A 17,703-nucleotide genomic window follows, 5' to 3' on the forward strand; every position below is an offset into this window, starting at 1 on the left:
TCCAAGTCGAGATCTAGACCCAGCAAAGATGAATGTGCCTTTTGTCGAGAAAAGGGGCACTGGAAGAAAGACTGTCCGAAGTTGAAGAATAAGGCCAGACATAACAATGGAAAGGCCATTATGGATTCAAATGTAGCTGATTGTGATGATTCAGACTTCTCATTAGTTACAACAGAGTTATCAACATCATCAGACATATGGTTGATGGACTCGGCTTGTAGCTATCATATGTGTCCCAACAAGGGCTGGTTTGTGAATTTTCAAGAAGGAGAATATGGAGTCATCCACACAGCGGATAACAGCCCTCTTACCTCATATGGCATTGGTTCAATAAGATTAAGGAGCCATGATGGAATGATCAGAACATTAACAGATGTTCGATATGTACCGGGTTTGAAGAAGAATCTCATCTCTGTGGGAGACCTAGAATCAAAAGGGTTCAAAATCATTGCAGAAAATGGAGTGATGAGAATATGCTCTGGTGCACTAGTGGTAATGAATGCCAATCGGAAGAACAATAACATGTACCGCTATCATGATAGTACAGTTATTAGGACAGCAACAGTGACATCCAGTGATGACAAAGAGGCAGAAGCAACCAGGCTATGGCACATGTGCTTGGGACATGCTGGAGGGAAATCCTTGAAAGCTCTATCTAATCAAGGATTGTTAAAAGGAGTAAAGACTTGCAACTTGGAGTTTTGCGAGCATTGTGTCAAAGGGAAACAGACAAGGGTTAAATTTGGTACAGCGATCCATAATACTAAAGGAATTTTGGATTATGTACACTCTGATGTTTGGGGTTCTTCCAAAACACCTTCATTGGGTGGGAAGCACTATTTTGTAACCTTTGTTGATAATTTTTCCCGAAGAGTGTGGGTGTATACAATGAAGAGGAAAGATGAAGTGTTGGAAACTTTTCTCAAATGGAAGACGATGGTGGTGAATCAAACAGGCAGGAGGATCAAGTGTATTCGCACAGACAATGGAGGTGAATACAAAAATGATCATTTCAATAAGGTATGTGAAAATGATGGCATCGTCCGACACTTCACTGTCAGACATACACCACAACAGAATGGAGTGGCAGAACGTATGAACCGGACTTTACTGGAGAAGGTACGGTGTATGTTGTCTAATGCTGGCTTGGGCAAAGAATTTTGGGCTGAGGCAATTGCATATGCATGCCACCTCATTAATCGTCTACCATCTGCTGCTATTGATGGCAAGACACCATTTGAAAAATGGTATGGAAAACCTGTTGTAGATTATGACTCTTTGCACGTGTTTGGCTCAATTGCATACTATCATGTGAAAGAGTCAAAATTGGATCCGAGAGCAAAGAAGGCTATATTTATAGGGATTACTTCTGGAGTCAAAGGATACCGCTTATGGTGTCCAGAGACAAGGAATATTATATTCAGCAGAGATGTTACCTTTGATGAATCTGCCATAACAGATAAGGTGACAGTTGAAGATGTCAAACAAACTGGTGGTGCATCAAAGCAGGTGGAGTTTGAGGGAAAATTTATTTTTCCTACACAAGAAGCAGAGGAGGAAACTCATGAAGATTACCCTATGAAAGAAGAGCCAGTAGAGAGGGAGATTCCAACTCAGGAACCTCGACAACAACTTGAATCAATAGCAACCAGCAGGCCAAAAAGGACAATAACGAAACCTATTCGTCTCATAGAGACGGTTGCTTGTGCAACCTCAATTGTAGCTGATAGTGTTCCTACCACTTATAAAGACGCAATCCAAAGTTCAGAAGAAGATAAGTGCAGGATTGCCATGAATGAAGAAATGCAGTCCCTTCATCAGAATCATACATGGAAATTGGCCAATCTCCCGAAGGGAAAGAAGACAATTGGGTGCAAATGGGTATTTGCAAAGAAAGAAGGATTTCCTCATTAAGAAGATATTCGCTAAAAAGCAAGATTGGTGACCAAAGGATATGCTCAGAAGGAGGGAATTGATTACAATGAAGTATTTTCTCCAGTTGTAAAACATTCCTCCATTAGAATTATGTTGGCTTTGGTAGCATAGTTGGATTTGGAACTAGTTCAGATGAATGTAAAAACTGCGTTTTTACATGGAAACTTGGAGGAGGAAATCTAGATGAATCAACCAGAAGGATTCAAAGTTGCTGGAAAAGAAAATATGGTATGCAAACTTAAAAAATTGTTGTACAGATTGAAACAATCTTCTAGACAATGGTACAAGCGATTTGACAAGTTTATGTTGCGGCAAGGGTACAAGAGAAGCAAATACGATCATTGTGTGTATTTGCGCAAACTTAATGATGGTTCCTTTGTATATCTTCTCCTATATGTTGATGATATGTTGATAACTTCCAAGAATTCGGAAGAAATTGATAAGTTGAAGATTCAACTGAAGGAGGAGTTCGAGATGAAGGATCTGGGAGAGGCAAAGAAAATTCTTGGCATGGAGATAAAAAGAGATAGACGTTCAAAGAAACTCTGTTTATCTCAGAAAGAATATCTGAAGAGAGTACTAAAGCGTTTTGGCATAGATAAGAAGACTAAGCCAATTAGTACGCCACTTGCTCCCCATTTTAAGCTAAGTACTACTATGTCGCCAAAGGATGAAACTGAACAGGAGTATATGTCAAGGGTACCATACGCAAATGTTGTTGGTAGCTTGATGTATGCAATGGTTTGTACGAGACCTGACATTTCACAAGCCGTTGGAGTTATTAGCAGATATATGCATAATCCAGGAAAGGAGCATTGGCAAGCTGTGAAATGGATTCTACGGTATATTCATAGTACTGTAGATGTTGGGTTAGTTTTTGAGCAGGAAGGCAATCGGTCTGTAGTTGGATATTGTGACTCAGATTTTGCGGGTGATCTGGACAAATGAAGGTCAACTACTGGTTATGTGTTTACTTTTGCAAAGGCACCAGTTAGTTGGAAGTCTACTTTGCAGTCAACAGTTGCTTTGTCTACAACAGAGGCAGAGTACATGGCTATTACAGAGGCTGTGAAGGAGGCAATTTGGCTTCAGGGGTTGCTAAAGGAGCTTGGTATTGAACAAAAAAATATTACAATTTTTTGTGATAGTCAAAGTGCTATTCAATTAGCGAAGAACCAAGTTTATCATGCAAGGACGAAGCACATTGATGTTCGGTATCATTTCGTACGAGAAATCATAGAAGAAGGTGGAGTCACGGTGAAGAAAATTCATACTACGGAGAACCCTGCTGATATGCTGACAAAAGTGGTGACTGCGGTCAAGTTTCAACATTGTTTGGATTTGATCAACATTGTTGAACACTAAAGATTGAAGATGAAGACACAACCAAAATTTGTTATTGAGAGAAAATTGAAGATGTGGAATTTTGCCAAGGTGGAGATTTGTTGAAATTGGCAAAAGTACCGAACCTCGTAAATTCTGGTGTTCTTTTATTGTTGTCTTATTGTCTTGTTTATTATTTAGTGGTTGTCATAATTTTTAGTATAGTAATTGTGAATCATTCACACTATATACATTTGACTTCCGCAACACTTATTTGGCAGCCTCTCTTCTCCAGCTCCTCTTTAACCTGCATTCAATGTCCCCATCAAATTACTCTCAAGGATGATACATGCTTAAAATTGGTAATTGCCTGACGTTTTCCTCAGGGAAATCAGTAAAAACTTTGTGGTATCCATGAATTAAAAAAATCACCTTGTTGTATGTGATTGCCATCTTACAGTGAGCAATTGAGGGAGCCCAAAGAGCTGTAAGGAAAGACACAAAAGCACCCTTAGGCACAAAGATAATAAACTGATATATGTAAGCATTCAAGTTCAGTCTGTTGCATGCAACACATTTTAACAATTGGCTGTAATCTACACACGAAGTACGCTAATTGAACAGTAGATAAGAGAAAAAGAACCTGCAGAAGATGGTGATCGCGGAAGAATGAAAGAATGTAATCAGCAGAAAAGCCCAATACTCCTGCTAAGGGACAGGACCAGATTGAAGCACATATTGGAATCTGTGAAACATATGCGTAAATTGCTTATAGAAAGGACAATTGTTGAATGAACAAAAAGGCCAATACAAGTATCAAAATCAAGAACTAAGCCAAACAGCAATCTCACCAGATAAGCCTTCTGAAATAATTCCGAATAGCCATGTGATTTAATAAAATGCCCTAACATTTCGTTGTAATCAATGTCAGTATTGCAGTCAAGTGCCTCGAGATAACTGCATTGCAGTCAGAAACATATTTGTTAGAAATTAAACTACTTGGAGACAGCTCTTTCGTCAAATCTTAAGTACCCAAAGGGTATGAAACATAAGGATTTAGTCCAACAAGAACAACAACAATGCCTCAATCCCAAGCTAGTTGGGGTCGGCTATATGAATCCTTAATATCACGAATGCTCTGTGTGGGTCCAACATAATTTAATACTCCATACTTATGGCTTATACACTAGGGCTTCTCTTATACTCTAGTGGTTATTTCTCTAATACACTAAGAGTCTTCTAGTAAGCACTAGTCTTCTACTTGGTATCACCTATACGGATTTAGTCCATTTCCATCAAATGCATATCTTGAAATGAACCAAAAAGAATCGGTGCTCTAAGAGATCAGTGATCGACTATGTAAAGTGAACTTGCTTACTGATAAGAAGTCACATGTAAAAAGCTAAAGATATTGTATGTACCTTATGACATCCTGCTTAAATCTCATAATTTCTCGAATCATTTGCCAAAAATATGGATTCAACACATTCTTCTTTTGTGCAAACAAACTAGAGAATCCATTTCGGGTACCCCATTCGCAACCACGGCCTTGGTCTAAGCACACTGAAAATGACATATCAGAGATCTTCATATCAACTCCAAGGAACTCAAAAAATTCCATCATGTTTGGATAAGTTACCTGTCAAAATACACCATTTCAGCATTCATCCACATGCTTACCCCACAAGTTAAAACAATTCTAACTACAAACAGTGGCGTAGCCACCCTATGCCAAGGGTGGTCAAGCGCACCCTATGCTTACCCTATTGAAGACCATAAAACCAAGGTCAAGATCAACGCCATCAACAGTAACAGTCTTGGCATGGCCGCCGAGATAATCTTCCTTCTCATAAACCACAACTTTAACACCAGCTTTTGCCAATTCATATGCAGAAACAAGTCCACTTATTCCTGCCCCAACTACTGCTATTTTCATGTTTTTCCCTACTTGTGCAAAAATAGTTAAGATGAAATATAGAACTGTAAAATGTAGAATGCATAGCCATATTATTAGTAAGACAGTAAACTGATAACACCCCATACCTTAATGATAATGGAGACAAATACAAGGAATTAAAGGAATGGTATTCTCCTTTATTTGTGGAAAATAAAATATTTAGCAGACTCAACCAATACTGTCACAGTACTGAACTCTCCCTAACTTCTATTCACTGCTGCTATGCAAAAGCAAAGGCAATGGCTAGTGAGGATTGGTTGGCTCACTACAATAAAGACACCAAACTAAAAATCAAGTGGAACTAAGGAAACAGAGAGTGGGCGCTATTCTGTCTTACTGCTTAGCCTGTGATATAGTATATACTCCCTTGGTTTGAATCAATTTATTGGGCACGGAGTTTAAGAAAATATATAAGATTTTTGAATTAGTGGTGTAAAATGAGCCACATATATTTTGTCTGGTTATAAATCTTTGCATAAAGGTAAATTATTTTCAAAGAAGGAAAAAGATCATTCTTTTTGACACAAACTAAAAAGGAAATAAGTTCGCATAAAGTATTAAGATAAGGTCATGGGTTTTTTGTTTACAGACCCATCCAATATTTTTCTTTTCCTTACTAAAATAAACACTGGTATCCTATTCCTGCATTTAGTACTAAGCTAAGGCGGATTCAAAATTTTAAACTTTGTAAATTCGAAATTGCAACATTTTACTGTATTCTATTTGATTTACTCGATTTGAAATATGTTATTTATACTTACATAGTTTTTTTTTAATACATGCATGGTTTGGGCTAAAGTTACGAATCCATAACTTTAATATACACTAAGGGGTCGTTTGGTATGATGAATAAGCAAAATAATCATGGGATAAAAATTTAGACTACACTATCCCTTCTTTGGTTGCTAATAATCGGACAAGTTATTCCAAGATTAAAAATAGTACCTGGATAACTTATACATGTCAGAGGGTGGAATAGTAATACCAGAATAAGTTACCCCAGGATAAAGCAGTAAAATTGAAAATCTCAGGATTAAGTACATTTGGAACACATTGTATTTGTTTCTCTCTTCGTTTCAGAATTACCCCCTTCGTCGCTATTTGAATTTTGAAAGTCAAATGAGTTTTATTTTGACCGTTATATTTTCATATGCCTTTTAAATATTTTAAATTGTTACTTATTGTGATTTAAAAGTACTTTTTACATACTTTTCAAATATGTAAATTTTATTGTAAGAAATTTAAATATTTTATGTCCGAATTCACGGTCAAAATAAGTTTGAGTCTCGAAATTCGACAGTGCCACGTAAATTAGGACAAAGGGAATATATGCTAAGCATGAAAAAAATTAATCTCACGTTTGAGAAATTAAACATAAAGCAAAATATTATAATTTAATTCATAATTCTTACATTGTAATTTGATAATTCAAAAATATCTTCTCATCGTCATGTCGCAACAACTGTGAGTTGCGTTGTGTCTCTCGGTTCGTAAATAACAGGGGCGGCTCAAGCGGCTAAGGCTAAAGTTTAATATAGGCCCTAAGTATTTATAAGAACGTTATGATATATAGTTTTATTTAAAATTTATTCTTCTAGCTTTTTGAGATGCAAATTTGTTAATAAATTTTTTATATAATTTTTTTCTAATAATTCCTTTTCAATTGATAATATAGCCAAGTCATTTAATATTTCTTGAGACATTGTTGATCTTAGGTAAGATTTTATTAATTTTAATTTTGAAAAACTTCTTTCTGCTGAAGTAATTGTTATAGGACTGTTAACATTATTCTATAAGCAATATAAGCATTTGGAAAAGAATCAAATCATATTGCTTTAATACTTTCCATACGACTATCCCAACATATTTTTACTATTTTTAACTAAGTCAAATATTTATATTATTAATATATCTAAAAGGTTTTCTTTTCTTTTCTTTTATATAAAAAGTATAAAAGTAATATATATATATATATATATATATATATATATATATATATATATATATCCCCCCCCCCCCCCCAAAATTGGAGGCCTAAGACAATGGCATTATCCCATACACTGTTAGAGCCGGCCCCGGTAAATAATTAGGTCAAATTTTTGGCCTTTTTACGCGCTTGATCCTTTTTTAACTATTATTTAAATAATTAGCATCATTTATTGTTTATTCCATAAAGAGCACTTGTTTTTCATTATTAGCATATTATAAAAACTAAGCTTAACATTTAATAAGTTAACTAAGTCACTAATCACAGAAAGTACTTTTTTTGTCCATCTCCATTCTCTCTTTCCAACATTCATCTTCTTCACTCCATTTTTTAAAACCTGATGCATATGTGAATGCTACCTAAATTCAAGATGTATGGATTTATACGTCTTTTATACTTTGTATATCAAGTATCACTTTAATTCAAAATGTATTTTTATGTATATAATTGTTGTATATTTATTTGTGAAGTGCCATCTTATTTTAAGATGTATTTTTAATGTATATTTCAAACACATTTTATATGTCAAGTACCATTTTAATTCAGGATGTATTTTTTATGCACATATTTTTTTGTATATTTATATGCCATCTTAATTAAATTTAAGATATATTTTTATGTGTATTTCACATGTCTACGCGTCATCTTAATTGAAGATGTATTTTTTATGTATATTTTATATGTGTTAATTCAATGTATATTTTTTTTATATACGTTTTGTATATATTAACATATATCATTATCGCAGTAAGATCTTTATTTTAAGAAATGAAGAAAGAAGGAAGATAATGTGATGACCCAAAATGTTATCTTTAAATTTAATGATTAATTATTTGATCTAAGCACTATTTACCATTACTCGACTTGAGTATGCAGTCCGTAAAAAATTTTCGGAATGTTTTCAGGTAAAAAATGAATTAAAATGTGAATTAGAGCTTTAAAACTCAAATGAGTTGACTTTGGTCAACATTTTGAGCAAACAAACTCGGATCAGTATTTTGATAGTTTTGGTAGGTTTTTTTCGTGATTTGGGACTTAGGCGTATGCCCGGAATCAAATTCCGAGGCCCCTAGCCCGAGATATGGAATTTTGATGAAAAATTAAAAGTTTAAGTTCAAATAGTGACCGGATGTCAAATTATGTGCAAACGACCCCGAAATAGAATTTTGATGATTCCAACAGCTCCGTATGGTGATTTTGGACTTAGGAGCATGATCGAAATTTTATTTGGAAGTCCGTAGTGGAATTAAGCTTGAAATGCCGAAAGTTGAATTTTTGGGAAGTTTGACCGAGGGGTTGACTTTTTGATATCGGGGTCGAAATCCGATTCTGAAAATTTTCATAGCTCAGTATATCATTTATACCTTGTGTGCAAAATTTGAAGTCATTCCGAATTGATTTGATGTGTTTTGACACAATATATAGAATTTGAAAGTTCAAAATTCATTGATTTTGATTTGAGGTGTGATTCATCGTTTTGATGTTGTTTGATGTAGTTTGAAGGCTCGACTAAGTTCGTATGGTATTTTGGGACATATTGGAATAATTGGTTAAGGTCCCGAGGGTCTCGGGTAGATTTCGGAAGGTAAACGGAATGGATTTCGGACAAAGAGTGCTGGAAATTTCTGTTGCAGAAATTCCGTACGTGGAGCCAATTTTGGAAGCTTATATCTCGTAATTCATAAGGGATCAGAATATTTGCAAAACATGAAAGTTGTAGTCGTTTGATTATAGTTTCCAGAAAGTTAAACCATTTATTATTTGGACATTTGTACAGAAAGTTATGATGGATTGAATGAAGGCTGGTAGCGCAGTTTCGCCAGAAATTTCGCCAGGAATTCTGATGCATGAAGCCGACTTTGGGAGCTTATATCTCACAATTCATAAGGAATCCGCAAAGTTACAAAACATGAAAGTTGTATTCGTTGGATTCTAATTTCCAGAAAGTTAAACCATTCACCATTTGGACATTTGTAAATAACGTTACGATGGATTGAAGGAAGGCTGATAGAGCAGTTTCTGGTGGACTTTTAGTGACAAAAAATGGACTTTTAGTGACGAAAAATGGACTTTTAATGACGGATTAGCAAAAACTTAAGGACCAAAAATGGTCATTTCATTCATTTCATTTTGGATTTTTGGAGCACGGTTCTTGAGCGATTTTTGGGCGATTTTCACGGGAAAACATTGGGTTAAGTGTTCCTTATCCTATATTGATTATATTTCATGATTCCATACTCATTTACATCATGAATCCGTGAATTTATGAAAGAAAAATTAAGATTTTTGCAAAATCTTCCAAAAATGAAAATTTAAGATTTGGAGGTCGAGTTGTTATCGGATTTTGGTAAAATTGGTATGGGTGGACTCGTAATTGAATGGGTTGTCGGATTTTATAAGTTTCGCCGGATTCCGAGATATGGGCCCCACAGACAAATTTTAAGCTAATTTCGGATTTTAATAGAAATATAATATTTTCTTATGAAATTGATTACTATAATTTTTGTTGACTGTATCGAATTAATTATGACTAGATACGAGTCGATCGGAGTCGAAAAATCGAGGAAATAGCATAATACTTGGTTAAATTGGAGCAAGTCGAGGTAAGTGACTTGTCTAACCTTGTGTGGGAGAAATTTCCCCTAGGATTGATATTGACGTGATTATTGAAATGTGTTGAAAGTCGTGTGCACGAGGTGACGAGTGTGTACACGGGCTAAATTGCGAAAGATTATATTTTAAAATTGTGTAGATCACTGTTGCGCATTTATTAAATTATTTTATCTTGTTATATTCTTCATCATTGATCTGAGATATATACTTCAAATTTGTTTGATCTTTTCTTACTAATTGTTTTACATGTTTAGTTGAAACTTGGTTTCTTTTATTCTGTGCATTATTTGAAGGTTGATTTTCTTTAAATTAAATATTATTAATATGAAGTATTTGACATTTTTAAACTTGATATTGAAGCAACGTAGTAAATATTTTGAAATATTATTTTCTTAAATTAGTTACTCATGAATATTTTTATACTCATTGTGAGGGAGCCGTGAGCTCTTTATTGTGGAAGAATATTATTGTTGAATTATTTTGACATGAGCCGTGAGCTCTTTATTGTGGAAAAGTATTATTGTTGAATTATTTTGACATGAGCCGTGAGCTCTTTATTTTGACATGAGCCGTGAGCTCTTTATTGTGAAAAACTATTATTGATGATTTTTTTTGGCATGAGCCTGAGCTCTTTATTGTGAAAAAATATTGTTGTTGAATTATTTTGGCAATTAAATTATTTGAGCACTTGAGGTGCAAATTGTGATATATTGTGATATTGATACGCATGCGGTGGTATAAGGTCTGGGTGTTGAAACGCATGCGGTGAGATAAGGGTGGCTTGATACGCGTGGCTAGTAGGGGTGACTACTAGAAGTCATGCGGTGTGATAAGGGTGGCTAAAACGCGGGATGCTATTTCGAAAAAAAAATATTTTCTTTAAATAAATTGTGAAGGCTCCCACGGTGATATAAGAAAATGAGATATTGTGAATTTATTTATGATTTGGGACTACGAGGTGGTACCTCGGGAGTGCCCTTGTTGATATTGATTTATGACCGTAGTTGCCTTTGATTATTGTTGTGATTTTCTTAAAGTTGAAAAGAATTTTGTTTTGTTTCAACGAGGTATTTATTTGCCATTATTTGATGTAATTAAATGTGACATACTACTTGATTCATTTTCATTGTCATTTTATTTTATAATATGGTTTAAACATTTTACCATGCCATTATTTATTTTTCAGCAGGGCCTGACCTGACCTCGTCACTACTCTACCGAGGTTAGGCTTGGCACTTACTGGGTACCGCTGTGGTGTACTCATACTACGCTTCTGCATATCTTTTTGTACAGATCCAGGTACATCTTATCAGACCACGCATCAGTAAACTAGCTATACGAGGAGACTTCGAGGTATATCTGCCAGCGTCCGCAGACTCCGGAGTCCCCTTCTATCTTACTATGTTGTCTTCCTTATTTGCTTTAGACTCTGATGTATAGAGACATAAAGAATAAATTCTTAGAAGCTTGTGACTTATTTCTACCGTGTTTTGGGAGTTAAAATTGTTTGAATTGTAGTTTATTTATTTAAGATATTTATTATTATTCCGCATTGATAGGCTTACCTAGTCTTAGAGACTAGGTGCCATCACGACATCCTACGGAGGGAATTTGGGGTCGTGACAAGTTGGTATTAGAGCATTAGGTTCATAGGTGTTATGAGTCACAAGCAGGTTTAGTAGAGTCTTGCGGATCGGTACAGAGACGTCTGTACTTATCTTCGAGAAGCTGTGGAACTGTTAGGAAATATTCACTTCTTTGACTCCTTATCGTGCGGCATTGATTTAGCTTGAAACATATATCTTATATTCCTTTGTATCCACTCGTGTATGACATTGCGCACTCGGTATCAGTTGTGTGTCGACGGTTCGTGATGTCGTAGATGGACTATGAGGGAGTCAGAGATGCTCAAACATTGCCTCAACGTGTGGTTCCGACTGAAGATGCGGACGTATTGAGAGATCACCTAGTGAATCATGTGGGGGTGCAACGGACATTGGCATCTGGTTGATTTATACAAGCTGTGAAGATTATTATTATGGATCATCGGACATTGTGACCTATGACTTCGCGCTGAGTAGGGGGAGTCCACTACCGGTGGGTGGATTGCGGGTCATGTATTATATCAGTTTTGGCCTGAAATGTATATATGTGGTACTGAAAGGTTCCCTAAAATTTACACAGGTTTAAGACCTGAGATTTTGTAGAGGATAAGGTTGGGACTTGCGGTATGTCCACCTCCTTAATAATCCTATACTCCAATACCAAAGAGAAACAACTTTAAATTTATAGAAGGTCTACTCAGCGTGGACGTCATGGTTGCGAATTTTGGAGTGCTTCGGAGTAAGTATAGTTGTTGACGAGATTCTGGACTATGTGGTTCGTGCCAAGATTTGTCTATATGGAGCTCTACTTTTGTGATCGTTATGTATAAATAGGGGTAAGGGTTACCCCAAAGAAGAATCAAAGAGTATGTTAAGAAATGGGTCAGCTCAACAGTGTTGAGTCAGCATAACAAAAGAAGAAATTTGCCTTGGGAGAGATAATTCTCCACCAGTGTTCGTGGTAAGCCTATGAAGAGGGCAGACCAGACAATGCAACACCACCCACTTGGCTCAGGCAGTCGTCCAGCCTAGTCCACACATCGGATTACTCGGGGTGCTCTAGTAAGTTCTTTTAATGCACCACCGACATGAGTTCCTACAATGGTTATTCCAGTTTATCTGGCACAAACTCAATATGAGCAGCCTAACCCACAAAGGGGTTATTATGAATACGGTGATACTAGGCACATCATGAGAAAATTATCCCAAACTTGGGAGAGACATATTTTATCAAAGCACTCAGGCTACGTGCCCCATTGCAGTTACTACACCACCCACACGACAAGTTAAGGGTGGAGGACAGGCGGGTAGAAGGCGTCCTAGAAGTGGATACCCAGCCATTGATATATTTCTTTTATGGTATGGAGGAGGTCGCTACATCAGTTGTTGTCGTTACAGGTACGACCTTGATATTATATAAAGGAATAATTTCCTTAAGTTGATTCGGTTCTCAATATCAAAACGAGTCTTCCTATTGTGCTTCACTTATGAGTGAGCTTCATAATTCTATAATTTACTTATGTGTTTACCCCTGTTGGGAGATTTTATGGAGATAACGACGCCTATCATTTCGTGTTGGTCACTAATAAGAGCTGCGAGGCTAAATGTGGCTTTCTGTTACTCATTTTGGTAAATTTTGATGTAAATTCCGAATAATTAATTGCAAATTATGAATTATATGCCCTACCGGTGTGGGATTCATTATGTGTTGTGATTTGGTGTAACCGAAATTATTTAAAAGGAGAAAATAGAAATTTTCAATTGGCACGATGTGCATATTACTTGTGATTCAGAACTGAGGATGAGAACCTCACATTTTTATATAAATTGATATGTTTAAACCGGGCTACGAGCTGCGGTGGAAGTTATATAAGGACGAGATCCTTGTGAGAAAAATTCTTGTGTTTAAGTTCTCCCTTGTGAAATTAAATTTGTACTATAGTACTAATAGGGAGTCATGCCTGTTAGGCTTATTTGAAAATTATTATATGAAATTCTGTGTGCATAATTGTCAAATTCGTGTTGTAATTATTAATTTTTAACCTACGATGTAGGTGCCCGCCTAGGTGGCGTTAAATGTGACTCATTAATTGGGGTAAATAATTATGAGGTCTTCATGCCTCGTATCTCATTATCACTATTGTGAAAGTTTGAAACAAGATTTTTGTTAACATGAAGTTAATTGACGATTTTGTAATTGATTATGAACAACTATTAAGATCAGATTGACCCAGAAGGGTGCTCCGTTCAGATGGACCGAGGAATGTGAGGAGAGCTTCCAAAAGCTCAAGACAGCTTTGACTACAGCCTCAATGTTGGTATTACCTATAGGTTCAGGGTCTTATAATGTGTATTGTGATGTGTCGCATATTGGTCTTGGCACAATGTTGATGTAAGACAGTAGGGTGATTGCCTACGAGTCCCGACAGTTAAAGGTACATGAGAAGAATTATCCGGTCCATGACCTTGAGTTAGCAGCTATTGTTCATGCCTTGAAGATTTGGCGGCATTATTAGTACGGTGTCCATTGTAAGGTCTACACCGATCACCGAAGTCTATAGCATCTATTTAAACATAATGATCTTAATTTGCGGCAGCAGAGGTGGTTAGAGTTGCTTAAGGATTGTGACATCACCATTCTCTATCATTCTGGGAAGGCCAATGTAGTGGTCGATGCCTTGAGTCATAAGGCGAAGAGTTTGGGCAGCTTAGCATATTTACCGGTAGCAAAGAGGCCTTTGGCCTTGGATATTTAGGCCTTGGCCAACCAGTTTGTCAGATTGGATGTTTCCAAGCCGAGTCGAGTTTTGGCTTGTGTGGTTTCTCAGTCTTCTTTTTATGATCGTATCAGGGAGCGTCAGTATGATGACCCCTATTTGCTGGTCCTTAAGGATACAGTTCAGCACGGTAATGCCAAAGAAGTCGCAATTGGAGATGACGATGTATTACGGATGCAGGGCAGGCTATGTGTGCCTAATGTAGATGGTTTTCGTGAATTTATTCTCCATGAGGCTCACAGTTCGCGGTACTCCATATATCCGGGTGCTGCGAAGATGTAGCAGGACTTGAGGCAACATTATTGGTGGAGGAAGATGAAGAAAGACATAGTGGAGTATGTAGCTCGGTGTCTAAATTGTCAACAAGTAAAATATGAGCATTAACGACCGAGTGGATTGCTTCAGAAGTTAGTGATTCTAGAATGGAAATGGGAGAGGATCACTATGGATTTCGTTGTTGGGCTCTCACGGACTTAGAGGAAGTTCCATGCAGCTTGGGTGATTGTGGGTAGATTGACCAAGTCAGCTCATTGCAATCCTATGATGACTACCTACTCTTCCGAGCAGTTGGCTCGAATCTATATTCGCGAGATTGTCACATTTCACGGCATACCAGTATCTATCATCTCTAACCAGGGTACGCAGTTTACATTACGGTTCTGGAGGGAAGTACAACGTGAGTTGGGTACTCGGGTAGAGTTGAGTACAACATTTCACCCTCAGACGGACGGGCAATCCGAACGCACTATTCAGATACTGGATGATATGCTTCATGAGTGTGTGATAGATTTTGGGGGTGCTTGGGATCAGTTCTTACCACTTGCATAGTTTGCTTACAACAACAGTTGTCAGTCAAGCATTCAGATGGCTCCGTATGAGGCCTTGTATGGTAGGTGGTGCCGGTCCCCAGTGGGTTGGTTCGAACCGGGCGAGGCTAGGCTATTGGGTACAGACTTGGTTCAGGATGCCTTGGAAAAGGTTAAGTTGATTCAGGATCGACTTCGTATAGCCCAATCTAGACAAAAGAGTTATGCGGATCGGAAGAGTTGCCCCTCTTTGCTTTGAAACACGAAGAGTTTTTGGGAAAAGATAGAGTGAGCAGTGATGAACAATTTCTACCTGTTCGATACTCCATGGGAAGTATTTTGAAAATTTTTGACTGAACCTTGCTTCAAAGGTTTCCTATATATCCTTAGATTTAAAGGAATCAAGTCAGTATAGTTCTAGAAGTTTTTGGTAGCTGGGACTACCGGGAAGCCGTGATTTTACTATTGTTACTGCTGCTGAGCTCCTTATTATACCAAAGTTAAAATAAAAGATTAAACTAAGTCTATCAGCTACGAGTTATAAGATTCCTATCTATGAGTCTTTTGAAGCTTGATCTTGAGTCTTGGTTGGTTCCTCACGCAGACTCTGATCTGAATCTTGATGCTTGCTAGCTGTAGGTGCTAGTTCATTCCTCTTCAGCTTTTCAAGTCAGTACGGGACAAGTTCGTGGATTGATTCATGTTCTGAGCAGTCCACATCTTTTCTCCGCCTCTACACTTTGGTTTCAATTCTTTTATTTTCTTTCTTCTCCTTTATTCTGGATTGAGACTTCTTTCGGTTGTCTCAAATCTTGTGCCTCAAGGTATGACCTGCTCAGGCATCAAAACAAACGAACGGAATTTTTCTGCCCCAATTTTCACTAGGAAAATTCCGTGAGTTATTGTAGCAAAATTGTATACTACTTTGTTATTGAAAAAGATAAAAAAGACAAGAGTGGTGTACCCAGAGTAAATGTAGGCTAGGGAGTGGGGACCTTATGTCTAAACGTAAGATCAACTAGGGATTGAAAACCCTATGTTGCAAAAATCACTAAGTTATGCTGGTATCAACTAGGGAATGGCGACCCTATGATGGAAAGTCATCAGGTTATGCTGGCATCAACTAGGGAGTGGAGATCCTATGTTGGAAAGTCATCAGGTTATGCTAGCGTCAACTAGGGAGTGTGACCCTATGTTAGAAAGTCATCAGGTTATGCTGGAATCAACTAGGGAGTGGAGACTCTATGTTGGAAAGTCATCAAGTTATGCTAGCATCAACTAGGGAGTGGGACCCTATGTTGGAAAGTCATCAGGTTATGCTAGCATCAACTAGGGAGTGAGACCCTATGTTGGAAATCATCAGGTTATGCTGGCATCAACTAAGGAGTGGGACTCTATGTTGGAAAGTCATCAGGTTATGTTGGCATCAACTAGGGAGTGGGACTCTATGTTGGAAAGTCATCAGGTTATGGTGGCATCAACTAGGGAGTGGGACCCTATGTTGGAAAGTCATCCGGTTATGCTAGCATCAACTAGGGAGTGGGACCCGATGTTGGAAAATTATCAGGTTATGCTGGCATCAACTAGGGAGTGAGACCCTATGTTGGAAAGTCATCAGGTTATGCTGGCATCAACTAGGGAGTGTGATTCTATGTTGGAAAGTCATCAGGGTATGCTGGCATCAACTAGGAAGTGAGACCCTATGTTGGAAAGTCATTAGGTTATGTTGGCATCAACTAGGGAGTGGGGCCCTATGTTGGAAAGTCATCAGGTTATGCTGGCATCAACTAGGGGGTGGGACCCTATGTTGGAAAGTCATCAAATTATTATGGAATCAACTAGGGAGTGAGACCCTATGTTGGAAAGTCATCAAGTTATGCTGGCATCAACTAGAGTGTAGGACCATATGTTGGAAAGTCATCAGGTTATGCTGGTATCAACTAGGGAGTGGGACCCTATGTTGGAAAGTCATCAGGTTATGCTGGCATCAACTAGGGAGTGGGGCCCTATGTTGGAAAGTCATCAGGTTATGCTGGCATCAACTAGGGAGTGGGACCCTATGTTTGAAAGTCATCAGGTCATGCTGGCATCAACTAGGAAGTGGGACCTTATGTTGGAAAGTCATCAGATTATGCTGGAATCTACTAGGGAGTGAGACCCTATGTTGGAAAGTCATCAGGTTATGCTGGCATCAACTAGGGAGTGGGACCCTATGTTGGAAATGACGCAGCTGGGGATCAGAGACCATAGTTTTGAATTATTTTCAACATCATTTCTTCTTTTCTTCCTTTATTTTCAGAGAGTGAGTGAATGCGGGAAAGAAGTTTGGAGGAAACTTCCCTTTTGAAGTTGTTGTTGCAAAGTTGTTTCCAGCCCTTGCACGGTTTTCCTTTTGGTTGCCCCTGCTTCTTGCAAGGTTGATTTTGGGTTGCACATGTAACCTGTTTTCTTCAACAAAGAACAATTTGTTAGTTTGAAACGGTGATTGGTTTTGTGACCTTGATTATTTGGTCAGTTGATCTCGGCCCGTCCTTTTGACAAAGATCTTAACTGCTTACTTGTTTCCTAGGGATTGGTTTCATTTCTAACCCTGGAGATCTTGACTTTTCCAAAACCTTTACCAGGATGATTAATCACATGGGACTTAACCTTCTTTAACTTTCTTTTGCCTTTGCGGCATTTTGACTTTGATCCCTTTCCT

At 37.5% G+C, this 17,703-nt stretch overlaps 1 long non-coding RNA gene across 1 annotated transcript; it reads right to left on the minus strand.

Moving 5' to 3' along the window:
• Nucleotides 1–3,695: 3,695 nt before the first annotated feature.
• On the minus strand, nucleotides 3,696–4,217 carry LOC117277087 (uncharacterized). Its single transcript, XR_004507363.2, has 3 exons — nucleotides 4,110–4,217; nucleotides 3,902–4,003; nucleotides 3,696–3,743 (listed from the first exon to the last, which is right to left on the minus strand). It is a non-coding gene; the product is annotated as an uncharacterized lncRNA (long non-coding RNA).
• Nucleotides 4,218–17,703: the final 13,486 nt, after the last annotated feature.

This window comes from Nicotiana tomentosiformis, chromosome 9 (assembly GCF_000390325.3).
Source record: "Nicotiana tomentosiformis chromosome 9, ASM39032v3, whole genome shotgun sequence".
Taxonomy (NCBI): Eukaryota; Viridiplantae; Streptophyta; class Magnoliopsida; order Solanales; family Solanaceae; genus Nicotiana; species Nicotiana tomentosiformis.